Source organism: Symphalangus syndactylus, chromosome 10, assembly GCF_028878055.3.
Source record: "Symphalangus syndactylus isolate Jambi chromosome 10, NHGRI_mSymSyn1-v2.1_pri, whole genome shotgun sequence".
NCBI lineage: Eukaryota > Metazoa > Chordata > Mammalia > Primates > Hylobatidae > Symphalangus > Symphalangus syndactylus.
Genome location: NC_072432.2, coordinates 97,286,391 through 97,309,553, shown reverse-complemented (window position 1 = coordinate 97,309,553; position 23,163 = coordinate 97,286,391). Strand labels below are relative to the sequence as shown.

General features: G+C 43.2%; 1 protein-coding gene across 3 annotated transcripts in view; it reads left to right on the top strand.

Moving 5' to 3' along the window:
- ZBTB38 (zinc finger and BTB domain containing 38) overlaps positions 1–23,163 on the top strand; it is a 166,967-nt gene that overhangs the window by 47,550 nt on the left and 96,254 nt on the right. Inside the window, exons 3-4 of one of the 3 annotated variants that reach the window (XM_063610671.1) lie at positions 10,007–10,193; positions 11,270–11,344. The gene's annotated coding sequence lies outside the window, so the exon portion shown is untranslated. Of the gene's footprint in view, positions 1–10,006; positions 10,194–11,269; positions 11,345–20,852; positions 20,989–23,163 lie in introns of those variants that run through there. The other 2 variants (XR_010113902.1, XM_055295219.2) reach the window with 2 other exon arrangements.

Genomic DNA, 23,163 nt, shown 5'->3' with positions numbered 1-23,163 from the left:
AGATGGTAGTTTGAGGCCAGAGGGTGGAAAACTTTGAAAGTCAAGGAAATGAATTTGTGCTTTATTTTCTAGATAATAGATCACCACTGAAATGTTCTTTTAAAAATGGCTTTATTATGATATGATTCACACATCATTCATTTCACCTATTTAAAGTGTAAAATTCACCCGTTTAAAGTGTATAATTCAAAAATTTTTAGTATAGTCACAGACAAATGCAACCACCAACACAGTCACTTTTAGAAAATTTTCATCACTTCAGAAAGAAACCTTGTACCCTTTGGCTGTCACCTCCCTAAGCCCATATCTCCATCCCAGCCCTAAGCAACCACTAATCTATTTTCTGCCCCTATAGATTTCCCTGTTCTGGACATTTTATATGCATGAAAACATAGAATTTGTGGTCTTTTGTCAGTGGCTTCTTTGATTTGGCACAATACTATCACTAAAGGCTTGAACTACAGAATTCTCTAACCAAACTGGCTCTTTAGAGAGAAGGGACTGGATTCAGGATGGTGGATGGGGGCTGGGAGAAAAAGGAGAACCATTAGGAGGCCAGTGAGTAGCTGTTATGTGGTCATATGAGTGCTCAGTAAGGAAGATTTTGGCTGCAAGTAAGGAACACTGAACTACAAATGACGTAAATGACAAAGACATATTATCTTACTAATAGGAAATCTGGAAGTAGATGGTTCTTGAGTTGGCCCATGACTTACCAGTGTTGCCAAGGACCCAGCTCTTCCACCTTTCTCTCTACTGTCTTAATGTACTGGTTTTTACACTCTGAGCTTCCCCCTCATTGTTGGAAGATGCTGCTGCTCTTCAAGGAATCGCCTCTTCATGCAATTGCCTACAGAAACCTGAATCTCTGGCTTTTAAGGAAAGAAACTTTTTCCCAGTGCCCTACCCAAGAAACTTCCCTTCATGTGCCATTGGCCAGGAACATGCCACACATCCATGTCTTAGTTGAGAGGTAGGCTGAGCATGTGCCTATCTGCCATTGTCAGCCCCTATGGTGGGTGGTGAGCTCTGCCCAGCAAGAAAGAAGGGAGAGTTGGTGGCAATCGTGTAGGCTAACAACAGTGTTTGCCACAAGAGACAAAGAAGATCCAGGATAGTAGAGCATTCTTAGTCCAGCAAAGGACAGTATTTTTTGAAGATAAGAATGTGGTCAAATGGCACAGTGAAGATAAGAAAAACAGTAATCAATAAAAAGATAATGGGGGCAGGTGCAGTGGCTCATGCCTGTAATCCCAGCACTTTGGGAGGCCAACGCAGGAGGACCACTTGAGCCCAGGAGTTCAAGACTGGCCTGGGCAACACAGCAAGACCTCATCTCTACAAATAGTTAAAAAATTAGCCAGGCATGGTGGTGCATGCCTGTGGTTCCAGCTACTCAGGAGGCTGAGGTGGGAGGATTGCTTGAGCCCAGAAGGTTGAGGTTGGAGTGAGCCATGATCACACCACTGCACTCCAGCCTGGGCAGCAGAGCAAGACCCTGTCTCATAAACAAAAACAACAAAATTTTTTTGAGTTGTCTCAGTTTTTCTTATAAATTTGTCATAAGATGAAGTTTTAAAACCTCATATTCAATAGAAAATCAACAGTGCTTGGTATAAAGTGCCCATAATAATAAATACAAAAACAACAAAAGAATCTTACTAATTTCTAGTTAGACAGCATAGCCTACAGAAGATTCTAACCCTGAACCAAGCTCTCTACAAAAGGGTGAGATCCCAAGTGTCAAAGAGGCATTAAAGACACGCACCACGTGATTCAGTGTCCTCTAATGTCTGTCATAGACCATCTTAGCTCTGGGACCCGACAGTGCTAAGCATCCTAAGCTTCTGGGAACATGCAGGAGATCCTTATCTTTGATCTGAAGAAGTACTCTGTTTATTAAATATGAAAAATTATAATTTGTGCTGTTGACTGTAACTCCTGTACGATAAGCAAAGTCAGAAGAATCCCCTGTGTGCCTTGATGCTTGTTTCGGCGTGTGCCTGGAGAGAGGGATGAACATCTTAAGCTTTGCCATCAGAAATTGCCATTTTTGTACATCAAAAAGGGTCTACAATTGTCATTTCTAATACGGTTCGGCCTAATCAACCACCAAGGATGTTAACATTGATTCTGGGAAGCCATGAGGGGATGGAAAATCTTTTAATTATATTTTATTATATTACTCGTATTTATGAGCATGTATTATTTTTGAATCATTAACAATTCTAATTTAAAAAAAAGTAAGGAACAAAAAGAGAGTGATTAGTCTGAGCTGTCAAAAGCTGTGAATAAGCTGTAAGTCCCTGGGCAGGGCCCGTCATTTTTCTAGTCTAGGATTTCTTCACCTCGGCACTATTGACTTACTGGACCAGATAGTTGTGTTGGGGTCGGAGAATGTCCTGTGTATTGCAGGATGTTTGGCAGCATCCCTGGCTTCTACCCACTGTTGACAGTATTACCCCCCAAAATGACAATAAAAAATGTCTCCAGATGTTGCTAAACGTTTTCCAGAGGGCAAACACACCCCTGGTTGAGAATCACTGCTCTTGTCCTCAGTTTCTCATCAATAAAAGGAAGCACAGAACCAAGGGCTTTAAGCTCCCCTAAAGCATTAAATTCTCTGACTCCGTCAACGTCAAATCTGTAAATGTGTTTTCCAGAAGCTATTTTCCTCCAGAGCCACTAGAGGGGACACTCTGCTACACAAAGGACAGAAAGAGAGCACTCAGGCCACTTTGTTTTCCTCTCTTCTTGACTTTGTTTCTGTTTCTGACTGCCCCAGCCTTAAATAAATGGTCTTTGATGTTGAGTGTGATAACCCCTCACCATGAAGCATGAAGAGTTGTTTGTCTTGTGCCTGGTGCCATAAAAGTCAGTGTTTTTAGATATGGAGGGGAGGGGACAGCAAAATGTTCTCTGCTTTTTAAACATTCTTTGTAAGGTAGTCAGATGAATCATGCCTCTAAAAAAAGACATACATTTCCATAAGCGGAGCCTGCAGGACAACCAGGCTGGGAGGTGGAAAATCTAGTTCTCTTCCTGGTCCTGCCACTTCTGGGCTGTGTGATGTTGGCCAAACTTCTTAACTTCTCTGGTTTTATATAGATAACAGAACTGAGGAAACTGAGGCTGAGAAGTTAAGGTCACACAGTATGCTAAGTCGTCAAGCAAGGACTTGCGTCTGACCCATCAACTTCATAGAATAGTTGTGAAAAACAAATGAGATGGAGAACATGAAAGAGTCTTGAAAAATAGAAAACCACACACAAGTTCAAGGTGTGAATGTGTAGATATTGTGGGAATGAGAGAAGGGGATGGCTACAGAGTGGCATGAGGGAGCAGGGTAGGTCCACACAGCAAACAGAAGTTACTCCTGCTGCAAGTGTTGTAAATTACAGGAAAGAGCCTCAGTGCCCCCAAATACTTCACTACTGATGGAGCTTCATCCCTAGGGCTTAAGGTCTCCATCCCTATAAAAGTGGACAGATCACTAAAAGGAGTTTACTTTATGCTCTGATGAGTTGTTTATACACCTTAGCGAAAGTGAGGGATCTACATCAACACTGGTTTTTAAACATTTTTTTAAAACCCTGAACCACAATAGAAAATATGTTTCACAGAGAGACCCAGCTCACATACATATTATAAAATTGAAACGAAAGTGTTAGTTATAATGTACTTGGATCTTTTCTATTGTTCTATTTTATTCTATCACTTGAAACCAATGCTGACCCACTAAATAATGAGTCCTGACCTGCGCTTGAAGGTATTACACTAGAAGGTTTTGTGGAGGGGAAAGAGTATAGGGTCCTGGGGCTGGTCTAGGAAGGAAACAGATGTGTCCTCCAAACAATACTTAAGGAGCCCTAAAGATGAAATTTTTACAGTTTTATAGTTTTCCAAGGGCTGATTCTCTGAGGTGTGATTCAGGAGGAAGAAAAGAGAACAATAATTCCAAATTTGAATTCCCAAAATTCACCGAATGAGTGAGGATGGGCCATTGGGTAGCAACCTCTAGACTGGATTCTCAGAGGTTATGATCTAAACCCCCCACATCATTAACATAAAATACAGATAACATAAAATCTAGATAGCATAAAATAACCACCAGCATAAAAAACATTTTTAATCTAACATTTATTGAGCCATTATTATATATCAGACATTGCACTAAGCACTTTACATGAGTGATAGGACATAAATTAAGTTTAAGTGTTCCCTGATTTTCTTCTCTTCCTGCCCACTAACAAGAGTTCTGGCTTTGTCTGTCCAATTTCTTTTTCTGCCCCATCAGAAGAAGAACTAGACAGAAGTAGAAGGACCAGAGGAATGCTGATTAGAACTGGAGAAAAAGATTTTAGGGAGTTTGGGAGAAAGAAAGGGAGGCAGAAGCTATGGGGTGTAAGGGGCTTGGATAGGAGGGGAAAAGGATGCTGAGGGGAACTGAAGGGGCTCTTTGTGATGTTTGAGAAATGCAAGTATTAATATGAGTTAATTAGAAATTACTTTTGGTGACTAGACGGGGTTTCTTGGGCTGAAACCCTGCCCCCCACCCCAAGACTGCACACTGTAGGTCATGGTCTGAATAGGGTTACATATGCATTATCTTATTTAATCTGCATAACAAACCCATGAGGTGGTATTAGTATTTCCTTTTTCTCAGATGAAGAAAAAGAACTTGATACAGTCTAAGTAACCTTACATTACATGCAGCTAATAAATAGCGAAACCAGGACTGGGACTTAAGACTTTTGATCATGAAAGCACAAGCTCTTAGGTCCATGAGCATAGATGATTCCCAGTATAAACAATACCAGTTAATAAAATACTCGAGAATAAATTTAACAAAAGAATTGCAAGACTTGTACACTGAAAACAACAAAAGCTTGCTGAAATAAATCAAAGATCTAAATAAATGAGAAGGCTTCCTAGCTTTATGAATCAGACGACTGTATATTGCTAATATGGGATTACTCCCAAAATTGATCTGCAGATACCATTTAACATCTATCAAAACCCCAGCTGTATTTTTTGCAGAAATTGAGAGGCTGATCCTAAAAATCATATGGCAATGCAAGGGATCCAGAATAGCCAAACAATTTTGAAAAAGAACAAAGTTGGTTGACTCACACTTCCTAATTTCCAAACATAACATGAAGCTATAGTAATCAAAACAGTGTGGTACTGGCATAACAATAGATATCTAAATCAATGGAATAGAATTAAGAGTCCAGGAATAAATATTAATATTTATGGTCAGTTGATTTTTGACAAAGGGGCCAAGACAATTCAATAGAGGGAAGACTAAATAAACTCTTTATTTTAGAATAGTTTTTAAAATAAACTCTTTATTTTAGAATAGTTTTATATGTACAGAATTGTTGTAAGAATAATCTTTTCAACAATTAGTTATGGGACAACCAGATAGCCACATGAAAAGAATGAATGTGGATCCCTACCTCACACCATAAGCAAAATTAACTTAAAGCGTATCATAGATCTAAATGTAAGAACTAAAACTATAAAACTCTCAGAAAACTCAAGTGTAAATCTTCATGACCTTGAGTTAGATAATGTTTTCTCAAATATGATGCCAAAAGTACAAGTGATGAAAGAGAAGATTGATATGTTGGACTTCATCAAAATTAAAAACTTTTATGTTTCAAATAACACCAACCAGAAAAGAAATGACAACCACAGACAGGGAGATAATATTGTAAAATATATATCTGATAAGGGACTTGTGTCTGGGATATATAAAGAATCCCTAAAACTCAAAAATTAAAAAAAAAAAAAATCAGGCCGAGCGTGGTGGCTCACGCCTGCAATCTCAGCACTTGGGGAGGCTGAGGCAGGCAGATCACCTGAGGTCGGGAGTTCAAGACCAGCCTGACCAACATAGAGAAACTCCGTCTCTACTAAAAATACAAAATTAGCCAGGCATGGTGGCACATGCCTGTAATCCCAGCTACTCGGGAGACTGAGGCAGGAGAATCGCTTGAACCGGGGAGGTGGAGGTTGTGGTGAGTTGAGATTGTGCCATTGCACTCCAGCCGAGGCAATAAGAGGGAAACTCCATCTAAAAAAAAAAAAAAAAGACCAATTTGAAAGATAAAGGATTTGAATAGACAGTTCTCCAAAGAAGATATACAAGTGACCAATAAGCTCCTGAAAACACAGTGAACATCATTAGTCATTTGTTAAATGCAATTCAAAATCACAATGAGATACCACATTGTACTCACTAGGATGGCTATAATAAAAAAGACAGGCAATAATAGCGTTGGTGAGGATGTGGGGAAACCAGAACCCTCATAAATTTCTAGTGAGAATGTAAAATGATGCAGCACTTTGGAAAACAGTTTGATAGTTTCTCAAAACGTTAAACATAGTATGATATCACTCAGCAATCCCACTCTTTCATGTCTACCCAAGAGACATGAATGCCATGTCCACAAAAAAAAAACTTGCACATGAATATTCGTAGCAACATTATTCATAACAGCCAAAAAGTGAAAACAACTCAAGTGTTCATCAACTAAGATTTGGATAAACAAAATGTTATATACCCACACAGTGGAATATTATTTGGGCATAAAAAGGAATGAAGTACTAAAATATTCTATGCCTTAGTTCATTTGCTGTTGCTTAAACGGAACACTTGAAACTGGGTAATTTATAAAGAAAAGAAATTCACTTCTTACGGTTATGAAGGCTGAGAAGTCCAAAGTCTAGGGATCACATCTGGTGAGGACCTTCTTGCTGGTGCGGACTCTCTGCCAAGTCCCAAGGTGACACAGGACATTACATGGCAAGGTGGCTGAGAGTGCTAGCTCAGGTCCCTCTTTTTCTTCTTATAAAGCCACTCTCTTGTGATAACCCATTAATCCATTAACCAATTAATCCATTAATCCATGAGTAGATTAACCACCTCTGAAAGACCTCACCTCTCAGTACTGCCATATTGGAGATTAAATTTCAACATGAGTTTTGGAGAGGACAAATATTTGAACCATATATTGTATGATTCCATTTTTAGAAAATGTCCAGAAGAGGAAAATCTATAGAGACAGAAACTAGATGAGTGGTCATCTAGGGCTGGCAGGTGGGGACAAATGAAGAATGATACCTAATAAGCACGGTGTTTTTTGGGGTGGTGACAAAAAGTGTTAAAAAAAATAGGTTACAAATTACATAATTCTGTAAATACACTAAAACCCATTGAATTGTACAATTTAAGTGAGTGAACTTTATGGTATGTAAATTATACCTTAATAATTTTTTTTAAAGAGAGGGAATGAAATGAGAGAAATCTACGTCAACAAGTATAGACAAGTCTTCCAAGGAATTCCTTGCATTCATAAAGGTTTGGTTTTAATTACCAGCATTTAACTGCATTTGTTGTAGCAAAGGAGGAGGATGCCCCACTTCACGTAGAGACAAGGGAAATGCCATTGTACTTACTTCTCTGTATCTCCAGGTGGATATTTTTCCCAGTTCTCTGATTTTATTTTCACTGTTAGTATCAACCCCAGAGCGTATAACCCAAGAATCTGTGTCTCACTTAAGCTTACTGATCATTTCTGCTTCTTTTCTTTATTTTTCTGTTCACATTATCCTGATAGGATGCAGGGTGAAGAAATAATCAGCCTCTGTTCATCTTATTAGAGAAATAAATACCTGTGTATATGAAGCAAGCAAGGCCACTGAGTCTTTGGGGAAACAGAGCAGGGAGGTGCCCAGAGGCATTTTCTGCAGAGAAGGAAGAAAAGAATAAACAAGTCTTCTGCCAAAAATGCCTGGAACTTAAAGCGATTTCCTCAGCCCAAGATCAGGCTGTGTGCAGACACTGACAGTGAACCTGATCAGTTGCTGCTGCTCCCTTGATTAAAAGCATGTGGCTTTCTCTCTTGTGAAATTCACCTCTATAAATTCCACCTGCCTAGGGATTCAAACTACGTGGAACAAGTGCAGTTCCTCCGAGTGGCAACTGGCAGAGCTCCCAGGAACAAGGTAGAACTACACAATGTCCCAGGCATCAGAGGCATAGATTGCCTGAGCCAGGGAGAGTGGTCTCTGTGACCTGACACCCCACCCACAGTGGGAAGGAAAGCTGTGGGTGTGTTATCGAGGAGGCCTCCACAAGGGGCTGGAAATTCCTGGTTTTGTCTTCCTCTTGGAATGAGACATTTACTCTAAAAGAATCATGGAAAAGTACAAACCACAGAATCATAAACCACAGAGGGAGAAGCTACCTCGTAGGCCATTCTTATGCTGGGCCCAGATACCCTGATAAGCAGATGTTCTCTTCTCGCCACCCCTCCTCGCCTTTGCTTGCCCACAGCCATTGCCAGGACTCTTCCTCAGGCCCAGAAAGGCAGCTGATTCCTGGTAGGAGGGCACTAAGAGTAGAAAGTAACTACCATTGTCAGGTCCAGATCTGTTCCCAATCCCTTCTCACTCCTCCTGCACTCTAAAACCACACCACAGTTCCAACTCTTTTTCTGAGTCCGGAGTCTTTGAGAGTGCCGTCATGTCCTTCTTCCTGTAGCCTTCTTGTCCACCCCAGATGGACTGACCCTCCCACCTACATCCATGAGGCCAGAAGGCAACAAAGACAAGCGTGGACTCTGGCTCACGCCAAGGTACTCTGTCCCCCGTGGCTCTCAGATTTTGCATCTACTACATGCCACAGGCTTGCGTCCATCCGACCTCCCTAGTTTCTCATCCCCACTTGAACCTGATGACTGACTCGCCCTCCTGGCCACACTGAGTAAGCCACCCACTTGCCAAACCTCAGACCTGGTGTTGACGCAGTAAGAAGACATGAGGCCCATGTTGCCAGAACATTCCTAATTGTTTCACTGTTTCCTTGTAGGATGTGGTTTCAAGTCCCATCTTTATCTTTGTCTCCTTTCTCCTGGCCAGGGTGCCCTTGGTCAATATTCCTTCATTCACTCCAGCCACTCAGCACCATGATTAAGAAAACAGGATGTGAGATTAGACGATCCAGGCTCTGCCATGAACTAACTAGCTGTGAGGCTTTAGAGAAGTGTCTTAACCTCTCTGAGCATCCATTTCCTCCTCTATGGCATTAGGAATATTAATAGTACCTACCTCACAGCTTTTTTGTTGTGATAATACCAATAAATGAAATAATCTTCATAAAGCACAGAGGCTTGAATGTTCACTCTAAGTATTTAATGTGTCCTTTACTATTTTATTTTACAATTATCATTCCTTAATTCATCATATAATTACCAAGCCCCATGCCAGGCACTGAGATATAAATAATCCCTTTAAAGAGTGGTCATGTCTTAAATCCAGGAAGAGCTAGTTCATGTTGGCACCCAGGGAAGGAAGTGAAGCCCAGGGCCTCAGCACAGAGGCAGAGGAGAATAGACACTGACCACCAGGAGCTGCCCGGGGATGGTGACAAAAGTGCCTTCCACCTTTCCGCATCTCTTTCAATACCACTGCAACTCCTTGAGTAAGGTGGGCACCACACAGAAGAAGGGGGATGGCAGAGGGGCAGTGAGAGGTCCCCAGGGAAACACCCTCTTCTTCCCTGCTTCTCTGACGGAGCACGGCCATGCCTTTGCCATGCAGGAGGGTGATGTCCTTTGGGGAGGCCTTGTTGAATCTGTCTGGGGCTGTTCCGGAAGTAGGAAGGGCAGTTGGGGGTGGGGAGACGGCAGGAATGTTCTCCTGGCCTGCTGGTCTGTGCCGGCGAGTGTGCTGAGAGGAGGGCCTCTGGACATCAAAGGTTCCTTTTGTCCCCTTCCGAGTGGCAGGGCAGCCCAGCCCGGGCTGCTGGCGATGACTCAGGCCTGGCCCTGACGTCACCCACGCCCGGCCACTGGCCTCCCTCTGAAGCCAGGAAACTAGTTGGGGAGTGGCACTCGCAGCTGCAGCAAATCTCAAAATAAAGAGGCAACGGCCTTTCTCTTTCTCTCCATCTCCCTATAGCACACCTTTTATTTCTTTTCTTCTTTTTTTTAAGCCTCACGAAAGATTTTACTTGTAGATCAACTTTCAAAATGTAGGAAGTCAGAATGGGTGACATCATCAGAAAAATATGTGGAGCTGATCACCACAAGAAGTGAAGAACCCAGAGCATGAAAGCGGTTGTGACTCCTGGGCCCAGGGAGTTGACAGCGTCTGGGCTTCAGAGGAGCCAGCGCCTCCGAGTAAGTGAAGGACCACTTTTGGCCCCCCCTCACTCAGCGCCCTTCACCGTAGGGCGCCATCTTGGTCCCTGATGCCTACAGCTTGCCAAGCCCCAGCCCAGCGTTGGGAGTAGGGACTGCATTTGGGAGACCCTCTAAATACGGCCCCAAAGGGATCTGATATCTCTCTTCTCCACAGGATCAGAAAAGAATGCAAAAAAAAAAAAAAAAAAAAAAAAAATACTAAGACGGAAACCCTGGGGAGAATGGCCCAACTGAAGCCTTTCCCTGTCAACCCTCTTGTTTTGCCTCCTCTTCCTCCCCTCACCTGAGTACTCCGTTTCAGACTGTCAGAATGTTTGTCCAGAGTTCTGGATTGTTTGCTTCCTAGATCTTATACTGAGCGATCAGACATAAAAATAAACCCTGTTCTAGGCAAATACGTGTCCTGTGCCATCAAATGGTATTTTCACACTGAACCTGGTAAAATATGACAGCCCTGGTAAAAAGATGTACACAGTTGTGCTGCCTTTACTGAGCACGTTTCTGATTGTTCTGTATATGAACCTGCATTTATCTTATCACCCTGTTTACAAAGGACTTATTTTCATTCCTACTTGTGCCATCGTATCTGGGATGATATTAAACACAAAGACACAATGTGTCTGTTTTAACTTTGTCTAAAAACTCGTAGTTCTTTACAAAGCCTATAATTTCACGACCTCTGGAAGTTCGTACCCAAGAAAGTTAAGTTCCCAAGAGAAAAGTTTTGACATATACATGAGAACAGCACGTAGGCATAGAAATCATACCCTGATTTTCCCGGCTTCTAAGTCATCCCCTGAGTCAGCATCTAGTCTTCGTATAGCTGACGTATCAGGGGAGATCTGTTCTTCAGAAATTCTATGTTAAAATGATTGGGAGCGGAGAGGCGTAAGTCTCATTTTAAAGCCAGTAAGGAAGCTTGTCATTTACTGGAAAACAGTGGCATATTCCTTTGTAAATGGACAACTCCCTTTGGAAATTAACTATCACACACTAAAATATCTGTTTTATAGGGCTTATGTTTTACTTTTTGTTTTACTTTAATATATTAGGTTGTCTTGAAGTGAGGCTCTGCTGTAGTCCTGTTCTTCTGGCTCTAAGATCTGAATGTTGTGACCACTAATTTGGTAAGTGTCATTTGTCCCCAACAGCTACTTAAATTTAAGTCTCCCAATTCTCCTTTTTTAGTTTGTGGTAAGATTTAAAGAAAAGGGGAAAGGGCACAGAAATTTCTGTACACAATGATAACAGCTATATCAAAAAGGATATTAGGATAGGCTAATTGTTATACTAGAACCCCAAATCTATAATGGCGCAAACACAATAGTTTATTTCTTTCTCATGTAACAGTACAGGTCAGTGGGGCAACTGTCTTTCATGCATTCATTCAGAGACACAGGTAGAGAGGGGCTTTGCCTTCTGCAGCATGTGGTTTTCAAGGTCGCCTAGAGGTGTCTCCACTCCTCAGTGAAGTAAGAAAAGAGCATGAAAAAGTGCACATGGGAGTTTTTTATGGGCTCTGCCTAGTCGCGCGTGTTACTTCTACTCACATTCCATTGGCTAAAACCCTATCACATGACCACAGCTAACCACAGAGGAGTCTGGGAAATGTAGTCCCTGGTGGAGCAGCCACTTAGCAGTGACAGCTCTGGAGGGTTTCTGAAGAAGAGGTAGTTCTCTCTGGCACAGCACATAAAAGAAACTTGGAGACACTCAAGGATAAAGTTGCATAGAAACAGTGGGAGAAGTAAAAAATTATCCACATTTAGATTTTCCTGACTGACACTCTTAGGTAACATCTGGCCATGAGGGCAAGACGCAATGGATGAGATTTCTCAACACCTCTGTCCATTATGACCCTAAGCCTTTATGTGAGCACCATCATGTTGCCCATGGCCAGTGAACCACGAAGGACATTTTCCTTATTTCCTTCTCCTTATTTTTCCTCTCAGGATCCTCTTGGTCTAGGACTATACTGGCTTTGTCTCCTTCCTGGATCTAGTCATATTAGTTGGAATTGTGACAGAATTCTGCTCCCCCAGCTATGAGCCCCAGTGGTCTATAGGAAAGCTCTTGACTTCCTTAGCTTGTAGTTTTCTCTGCTCCTGGAGGCTTTGGAAATGTATCCTACCTGATCTGCTCCAGGTCTTGGGACACTTGATCAGGGGAAAATTCCCTAAGATGAGACCTTTAAACCAAGTTATTAGAGAAACTGTTTTTTCTTTTCTTTCTTTCTCTCTTTTTTTTTGAGACAGAGTCTCACTCTATTGCCAGGCTGGAGTGCATCGGCATGATCTCAGTTCAGTGCAACCTCTGCCTCCCAGGTTCAAGTGATTCTACTGCTGCAGCCTCCCGTGTAGCTGGGACTACAGGCGCACACCACCACGCCCAGCTAATTTTTGTATTTTTAGTAGAGACGGGGTTTCACCATGTTGGCCAGGATGGTCTCGATCTCTTGACCTCGTGATCTGCCAGCCTTGGCCTGCCAAAGTACCGAGATTACAGACATGAGCCACCGTGCCCAGCCGAGAAACTTTTTTTTTTTCTTTGAGACAGGGTTTCGCTCTGTCACCCAGGCTGGAGTGCAGTGGCACGATCACGGCTCACTGCAGCCTCAACTTCTCAGGCTCAAGCGATCCTCCCAAGTAGCTGAGACTACAGGCATGTGTCACCATGCCTGGCTAATTTTTGTATTTTTTGTAGAAATAAGGTTTCACCGTGTTGTCCAGGCTGGTCTTGAACTCCTGGGCTCAAGCAATCCACCCACCTTGGCCTCCCAAAGTGCTAAGATAGCAGGCATGAGCCACCGGGCCCAGCCGAGAAACATTTAAAAGTAGACTAAAAAGTCTCAGGCTGGGGCTACTAATGCTACCCCAAAAGATGTGATATAGATGTCTAGCTTTTTATTTTCAGGAAAAGTTTCAAAACATTTACTGAAATAACAAGTGGTAAAGTTGTAAGCTCTATTTGGAGAACTTTTAATAAGTTTAACATTTTATGTAACCTTCTAACCATTGTTGATGTTGGTGAAGTATTCCCCTCATTGGTAGATACAAACCACATGATGGATGCCTTGTGATGCCCCAGACTTAAAGGTGTGAAATAAAAATGAACTCAAGTCTTTGCCTGAGGTGCCTGGTACCTAGTTCTCTAGTTTTGTCAATATCTGACTAAACACTCTGGTTTCTAATTGACTTTTGCCCCTGGACTTGACCTTTCTGGCACCCACATCCACACCCTGAAGAGCATGTATTGTCTATTGTGTGGGGATACCTGTTACTGGCCAATTTGCCACAGCTTCTCAGATATCTGACAGAGGCTGATGCCTGGCCTACTCTCCTGTTACTGCTGTCTAGCCTCTGCCCAGTCCCCTTACATTAGGATGGAGCTGAGGAGGAATGGAATAGAATAACAAGATGAGTTGCTGCAAAAATACTTCAGCCTCTGAAAGTCTGTCTTTCCAAGTTGTTAGGAACTGAAAGTGTCTATTGATCGGGATGCTGGCTGGGCTAGTGGTGTGGGCTAGTGGTGTAAGCTAATGATAAGACCAGGTTGGGCTGGGCACGGTGGCTCACGCCTATAATCCCAGCACTTTGGGAGGCTGAGGCGGGTGGATCACTTGAGGTCAGGAGTTCAAGACCAGCCTGACCAACATGGTGAAACCCCATCTCTACTAAAAAAAATACAAAATTAGCCGAGCATGATGGTGCACACCTATAATCACAGCTACTTGGGATGGCTGAGGCAGGGGAATTGCTTGAACCTGGGAGGCAGAGGTTGCAGTGAACCGAGATCACACCATAGGACTCCGGCCTGGGCAACGAGAAAGAAACTCCATCTCAAAAAAAAAAAAAAAAGACCAGGTGAATGGGGAATACAGTGCCAGCTAGAAGGGCTCAGTTGAAGGAATAAGTTAAGAATATGTGCCAGATTTCAAACGCTGGAGCCAAATGGGGATGATGTGTTGCTGGAAGTCCTAGCCTAACAGAGTCTTTCAGGAAGGGCAGAGCCAAAGGTCTCAGTCAACGTCAGGGTCCATTCATGTGGGAGAGTGGCTAATCACAGCTTGCTAATTTCAACTACCATCTGTTATGACTCCTCAAAGCACTAAGTATGCAGGAGTTGACATATGAATGGTGTTAGGGTTGGGGGAGGGAGCCAGCCTCCTGATTTCTCATTTCTAGCTGCATATTACTACAGGAAAGGGAGTGAGACCACCACATCAGGTACCAGAATTTCACTACTGTCAACACTTGGTGTTTGAAAGAAAGCCATAGATCCCTGTGACCACTGGATGCTGAGTGACCTCACAGACAACACCAGCAAAGCAGGATTGTGTACAAACACACGTTTTGTAAATATTTTGATATTTGACATTTCAAAAAAAGCATCAAAGTAGACAGCCTGGGAAAAGTTAGACTTTGTTGAGCTTTCTCAACCTTAATTTTGTGTTTTGTTATTTTTTTCTATTTTAATTTCACATGGGAGTAATAATTCAAATTTGAGGCACTATAGTCTTTTCAGAGCTTAGGTCATCTAAAGATCTGAGCCTGGCCTTGTTGAGCCATGATGAGCAGATGTGGACTGAGCACACAGTCTCACACAGGCAGCTCTTACACTAGTTGAGTATTTTAATCCCTGAGGTTTTAGAATTGCCATAGCACAGATGTGCAAGCTCCTTTCTCCCCATGGGTCAGCATCATGAATGTTCTGTCACTGTCCTTAGAGAGTTTTGCAGAAATACCACATCATATTCACCAAAACTAAGAATTCATAGTAATAGGGCTTTATAATTTCTCACACTGAAATCCCCTAATTTCTTGTCAAGAACCAAGTTGGAAAATACCACACTTCAGAGTTTTGTTTTTAACTCAAGAAGCTTCTGGTTTTCATCAGAACTTTAAAGCTCCCTCCTACCTCCAAAATTGTATTGTTAGAAAATGTAATGCTGAGACTCTGTCAGAATAAGTAGGTGATATATGCAAAATGATTTGGGCAACTTAGAAAAGTGCATGTCATGGTAAACTGTTGATAAAGGCCGGGCATGCTGGCTCACGCCTGCAATCCCAGCACTTTGGGAGGCTGAGGTGCGCAGATTGCTTGAGGCCAGGAGTTCAAGACCAGACCAGCCAACATCGTGAAGCCCTGTCTCTACTAAAAATACAAAAATTAGCTGGGCTTGGTGGCACATGCCTGTAATCCCAGCTTCTTGGGAAGCTGAGGTGTGAGAATTGGTTGAACCCAGGAGGCGGAGGTTGTGGTGAGCCACGAATGGGCCACTGTACTCCAGCCTAGGCAACAGAGAAAAAAAAAAAAAAAGTGTTGATAAAAAAAAATCATAATTATGGTCAGTATTGGTGCTTTGACTTTTGATATTGTTATTATCTTTATTTTAAAGATTTTTTTGTCTTTCTAAATTGACTTTCATCTGGGATCCTTAGCACCACTTCTAACTAGCCAAAGCATGTTTGATTGTAGGCCAAACTCCCTACGGAGAGGCTTCTGATCTTATTCACAGGGATATTTAACCTGGGGTTCACTGAAACCTTTGAAGAAGGATGGATGAGTCATCTCTCTGCCAAAAGAAGATGATTCCTGGCATTCTATGGGGCTCCCAGTGCACTGGGACAAGGAGGCTTGGAAACTACTCCATGGAGGCATTGACCTTGGGTAGTGCCTTCCAAGCCAGAGTGGAGAGAGTGGACCCCTCATCTTTGTCCAAAAAAGCATTAGTATAGCCCCTCACCCCAACGCCACCCCATTCTCTCCTCTTTAAAAGGAGAGAAGAATATATACAAGAAAAAATTGGAAAAATTACATCAAAATGTTAAAAATTGTTGAGATGGCATTTTATGTGGTGTTTTGCCCCCATTTAACATTATGTTGTAAACATTTTACCAAATCACTAAATGGTCTTTGAAAACATGATTTTTTAATGGCTGTGTGTCCATTGCACTGATACATTTTAATGTATCAATTTTTTGTTGTTGGACATTTTGATTGACTTTAGTGTTCTACTATTTTTAAAGTTTCTAATGCATATTAGTGAATTGGCCCCTAGAAAGGTACCAATGTCTATTTCAAAACCTTGGTCTTTTTTAGTTTCTCACATTAAAATGCATGCTGCTAGGCCCCAGTGGTATTGGAAGCTCTGAGGAGGAGCCTGGGGAGATGCATTTTAATCTGCCCTTCCAATTCTTCTGTATTAATGCCTGAGAACTATTGATATGCTGCATTCAGTTCAACAAATACTCAGTTGGCAAACATTTATTAGACAAAAAAACATTAGGAAACTCTGAGCTAGTATATCTACGCCAGAATTTAACTTAAAGTCTTTTTTTGGCTTCTGATTTTTAGATTTTCCTTTAACTGTAATATGATGCAGTAAAAAGATTATTAGCTAGGGAATCAAGAAGCCGTATTGTACACATGAAATCACTGAGGCCCATAATGGTTCATTTACTTCCTGGTGGTCACTCAGAGATTTAGTGGCAAAGGTTGAACTAGACAAAGGGCCCAGAGTCACCCAACCTTTAGGTAAGAGACAAAAGGCACCAATGGGAAGATTGACTCCTGAGGCAACGCCCTGCCTCAGCCAAGGAGCTCTTACCTGCCCTCAGATAGGCATGCCCCTACTTCAAGACACTCTTGGGCAGCCTAGACCTAGCAAGGGGCACACGTGCCCATCTTGGTCACCTAATGGGGCCAGACCATGGTGTGCCCTGATCCCTGAGGTGGTAGCACTGAAGAAGCTGGACCCAGGAGGACAGAGGGCAGCCGTGCAGGCAGCATCCGTGTGATCAGCGCCGCAGGAGCAGAGTAGGAGGTGGAATCTGGGCTCAGAAACCAAGACGGCGGAGCAGGGTCAGGGCAAGTGCCAGACTAAAATGTGTGGGCAAATTTGAGGTCAAGGCAGGGATGAGTTGAAAGGAAGACAAGCAAGAGCTAGAGGGGAACTGCAGAGGATTTGGCCTCAAGGATGGAGTCCCACTGTGTGACCTCACAGTCAGGGGAGGTACCTGCCGCAAGCCGTGCCTGCCTTTTTAAATCTGAAAGGTGCTGTGTGCTGGGCTGCCTTCTGACAGCAGGAGAGTAGGAACACAGCCTGAGAGGAGGCAGGCCGGAGCAGGAGGAACCTGAAAATGGAAATTTAGGAAACAATGGAAAAAACAATTATAGCAACAAAAAACCAATTTCTTTAAACTCTCACCATCCTCTAAGAGGAAGTCTGACTATTCATCCTGCCTGCATAACCCTGCTGAAACCCATCAACCCACACCCACTGATCACCTGACGGTGTCTGACTGCCTGGCTTCCTCTCATCCCACCACCTCAACTTCTAGAGCCCACCAAGGCATCACTTGACTTTCAAGTTCTGCCTGGACAGACTGCTCAGCTCCCTACCCGCCCCAGTTCATGTTCAGGTTCTAGAAATCAACTTTAGTTTCCTCCATGCCTACGTCTATGTTGATCTCCTGCAAAGGCACCTGGTGACACACAAGAGCCAGAACCCAAAGGAGCTCCTCCACAGGATCCTCCCAGGGCTTAGCCACCGGGGAATTTTGCTGATGATCCCCAAGCTTCACTGCCCCATGCAAGTCTCCACTATCTCAAGGGTATCCCTGTTCAGGATCACTACTCTCCTGATTCTTGGCCTCCTAGTCCAAACTCATGGCTCCAGGGTCATGATGAGTAAGAGCTCTGGCGAAGTCTGCAACTTCCCTTGAACCAGAGGTACCTTGAATCAGATGGAGGGTGACTTTCCAAGAATGGCTGGGCTGGTTCAAGTCTTCACTATGATGTTTGCCTTATGTAAAACCCATCACCTTGTTGTCCTGCACAACTTTCTTGAGTGAGGCACCTTCTGATACTCAGATGACATTCTAATTGCTCATGAGACCTGGACCCCTGGGCCAGGAAAGCCCATGTGGTGGTGACAGCAGTGCTTCCAAATCTCACCCACAGGAGACAAAAATAGGAGTTCCATGGCATCCAGACAAGGTGTCCACATGCTGCTGGAGAGTCTTGGGTGGTCACAGAGTACAAAGTTCAAGGGCAAAGATTGTTTAGTGGGTCCCAAGATTTGACAAGTGCCACTGGTGGTCACACCCTTGCCTCTCTACATTGATTCCATGTCCCACTTCCTCTCACACTATGCTCATAATGATCTAACTTGAGAAATCAAAAGTATTCACACAGCCTCTGGCCAAAGCTACAGGAAGACCCTGGCCCAGGCAAACTCTGTTCCTGCCCCACAGCTGTCATTTCACCTGCCCTACCCCATGGGAGCATGTGCCACTGATATCAAGTCTTCCTGCTGGGCCAAGAGGCACTGCCTCAAAGAGGCTCAGCATACCCAGATAGCAATGTCCCACCACTGCAGTCAGGAGCAACTGGGCAAACCCGAAGACTCAGCCCCCTATCCAGAGAGACCATCCCATTTTCCATCGCCTAAGTGCCAGACAGCCCAAACTGCTGTGTAGACAGCTACCAGGAAAACTGGAGCAATGAGAGACATCTGAGGTCACCCCAACTAAGCTCGGAAGGCCACAGAGCTTAACTGCCTTCCTGACTGTGGCCCATCAAAAGGAGCCCCGACACATCTAGTAGATGGCTTAAATAAAAAATACTGAGGTTACCAAATGCTGGCAAACATGTGGGGACACTGGATCTCTCCTACATTGCCTGTAGGAATGTAAAATGGTACAGCCACTCTAGGACACAGTTTGGCAGTTTCTTATAAAAGTTAAACATATACTTACCACATGATCCAGCAATCCTACTCGTGGGTATTTACACAAGAGAAATGAAAACTTATGTTCTCGCAATAAACTTTACAAGAACATTTATAGCAGCTTTATTTGTAATACCTAAAAACTGGAAAATAGCCACATGTTTTTAAGCAAGTTAGTGGGTAACACACTGGTACATCCACACCTTGAAATACTATTCAGCAATAAAAAGGCATGTGCTCTTTACATACAATTCAAATGGATCACAAGGGCATTATGCTGAAAGCCAATCTCAAAGAGTTACATGCTACATGATTCCATTTAGAGAACGTTCTTGAACTGACAAAATTACAGTGATAGGCCAGGGCACGGTGGCTCATGCTTGTAATCCCAGCACTTTGGGAGGCCGAGGCAGGAGTGCCCAAGAGTTCGAGACCAGCCAGGGCAACACAGGGAGACCCCATCTCTACAAAAATTTAAAAAACTAGCTGGATATGCGGGCGTGCACCTGTGGTCTCAGCTACATGAGAGGCTGAGATGGGAGGACTGCTTGAGCCCAGGAGTTTGAGGCTGCAGTAAGCCATGATTGTGCCATTGCACCCCAGCCTGGGTGACAGAGCGAGACCTTGTCTCAGCAAGAAAAAAAAAAAAAATTTACAGTGATAGAGAACAGATCAGTGGTTGTCAGGATGGGTGTGATTATCAGAGGAGGAGCACGGGGAACTGTGGTGGTGACTATTCTCTATTCTGATGGTGATGGTCATTACTCCAGCCTGCACATGTGATACGTTGCATAGAACTGTAGACATACAGGTACACACACACACGGAGTGCATGTAAAAACTGGCAAAATCACATAAGACTCTATCTGCATTTATTTCAACTATACCAGCGTCTGTTTCTTGGTTTAGCCCAAGTACTACAGCTATGTAAGACATCACTGGGGGAAGGTGGAGAAAGTAGACACTGTATAACTTCTTGTACATCTTATGCTATTTCACAAAAAAAGGTATTAAAACTTTTTAAAAGTTTTTAAAACTATGTTTAAAACAGGGTTTTCCCACCTTGAGGAGGGGGATTTATCCCCTGGCTTCTCCTTTATGAGCAACTCCTGCTATTTATTTTGCCGCCTTCTAACTTGTGGTTTGAAGTCTACAATGTCCTGCTGGCTTTGGCCGCACCCTCTGCTTCTCAGAGACTGACAGCCCATCTCAGATGGAATCAAAGCTCAAGTATGCCAGCACTGAATGTGAATGTGCCCCATTTACCCCTCCCTGAGACCATAACTTCAAAGCTAGGTAGATTCAGATCTAAGAAATGGTCTCACGGTGAAAATCGAGGACAAATCATCCTTCTCGCCCCTGTGCAGTAATTTCTTTTCTGGAACGACTCTTTGCTCTGCTCTTCATACAGATTATACTCTTCACCTTCACCAAATGGGCCCTCCTTTAATGGAAGGAGATTAACCCTTCTTTGCCCCCTTTCAATCTCATTCAGCTGAGGGCTTTCTTTTAACAGCGCTGCTGTCTCCGGGCCTTGTGCCACAGCTGAATGCTACAGAGTGAGATGGCTGCCTTCTCTTTGAAGCATTTATGTCCCTGTCAAATACCTTTTTGCCAGACTTGGCCCTGGAAAGACAGTTTTGAAATTAAATTTATTGTGAGCTGCCTGGGTTGGCAATATGGAATTGCACAAGGCCATGGGCATTTAGGTCAAGAGGGACTCGCTGCACTCACCACCTTCGGAGCCCTATCTTAATGAAACTCGAGCTGTATTTACTCCCAGGTTCTGCAGAGGAGTCCCCAGCATCACCTAAGATGGATGCTGAGCATATGGGCTGAAGTCTATGCGGCATCCTGTCCGGATGTGACAATACACTCACAAGCCACTGCTACCCCAGGACTGGCCTCAGCCCCCAGCTTCCAACCGTGCCTTAGTTATTAGAGGGACTCATCTCAAGAGACCATGATGGGAGGGACAGCGGTGCGCATTTCTCGGGCCTGGCTGTGAGCTGGCAACCAGGATCGTGTGCTAGAAAGGTGACAATTTTAATCGTTGACTTTCTGTAGTCGTTGGTGAATCTCATAGTTTTGCACCTTTTAGTTTCACAACCATACTGAACAACGGAAAATGAAACCTGCAGCTTATTTTTAGCCGTTCATGCTAAATCATGAGATTTTTCTTTGCAAACCAAAGAGGATAAAGGCTACTTCAGCAGGCTAAACTTAGTCAATTGACTTAATATAGCAATCAAGTCTGGTTCTCTCACAAGTCTCAAGTGACATTGAGAAGTTCCAGGTGATATTTTGGCCAACATTGACTATTTTGCTTAAAATTATATTTAGTTGAGTTTTGTTTTTAGTTAAACAAATGTAGTATGATATTTTCATCTGAGAGGAATTGGAAAACATGTTATAAACCCTCCATTCTGTCATTTAGTCATTAATTCAATTAACCTATAACTATTTTTAAGTATCTGACAGCTTGGAATTTTTTTTAATTGAGCCAGTGTGTTGAATTACAAAGAGCAGGATGCTAGAAATTAAGGAATATGACTTCTATGCTCATTGCTGAGGCCTTTATTTAAATATGACACTTACTCTCTTTGAACCTAATTTTCCTCTCCCTCAAAGAAATGGTTTAGATGGCATTTTCTAAAGTGTCTTCCTTGTCCTTTAATTCTGTGAAACACGCTCTGCCACTGAGGGCCTGAGGAAATGTTGAGGTATTCTTTGGGGGCTGTGGCAGTGTTGTCAGGCCACTCTTATTTCTGTCTCCTCTTTCCCTGTTCTAGGAGAGACAGGTTTACACAAAGCACTGTGGTCTGCTTGCCAGACAACTTGTGGCTCCCCTTGGTAAACAAATGATTAAGTACTTGAAAGATTTTCATAGAGATTTTCAGCCCCCAAGCCCATTCCTTAACTCCTGAAACAAGTACTTTAACTTTAGGAAGTGGCTTCATGATACAAAGCTGAGGATCCCACTGGTAGTGGTAGAGAAAGGACTCCGGAGTTTGGTGCTGGTGAGTCCAAAACATCCTCAGTGAGCCTCTCCATGGTGTTAGGAAATGCTCTAGTGCCCTGGAAGATACAAAGATCTTGCAGGAAGCAAGCCAGAGACATGGGCCTAGGTAGATAATTCAATACAACCAAAATGTATTGTGCTTTTATCCTTAGTCGAAAGGAGTTAAAGACTCACTGAGGCTTGTTAAGCTTCTCTGAGAAGAGGTGCATTGTTGTGGCCCTTTCTGAGCTGCAACGTCATGTGTCTGAGAGAAGAGAAAGCAAGTAAATTTATTCCCAGGTTTAACTCTTGAAATATTTGTTGCCCAGGGTGTGAAGAAAGATACAAAGAGAAGATTATGCTCTCACATGAGGTGGATTTTTATAGATCTGTAAGAATTCTTACTTTTTTTACCTTCATTTATATCCCCACCTTCCCTTTTCAGCCTAGTTGCTAGTCTCTCCAAAAAGATGAAACTCTACTTCCTTGCTGAATGTGTTTTGGCAATTCAGAATCTAGAAGGCCCTGTTGTTTCACTTGCTCTCCATCTGGTGCGTGACAAGCAGTCATGGCAGAAAATGAACTTGTGATTGGGTAGTAGGAATGGGCACTCAAGGTCATTATTCATGCCATGTTTCAAATGCACTGAGAAATGAAAGCAGCAACTATTCAGTTGCTAAAGCCAATGTAGTGATTTCCATAATGGTGATGACATCTGTTGAGGATGCTCCCACAGGAGGATTTGAGTTGGGTTAGGATGGGTTGAGATGTTGTCAACCACAGTCTGCCTTGCAGCCTATGTCATTTGCCACTTTTCCTTTGTTAAAAAACACATGGTTTACAGTTCCCTTTTCCTTCCAGCTCTTTCCTGGAGGGTAACCCCAGTTTGGTCCACAAGGCTTGCTGCCCAATCCTTGCCAACAGATGTGTACTCCTTTTTCACGTCCTACACAGATGCTAATGGATGGACGTGAGGACGCTTGTGTATAAGAACTGGAGAAGGTTTCCTGGAGTTCAGAATCCTCAAGCATGTCATTCACCCAACCCTCCATTCTACTACCTATGAGCATTGAGCAAGATAGTCTTCCTCTCCTATTCCCAGGTGGGGTGGAGCTGGTGGATTAGAAAGCGCCCTTTGAGAGCCATCTTATTGGCATGTACACTTACTGCAAATGAAGCAGGATAGTCAGCTGGCCACGTACACCAGAAGG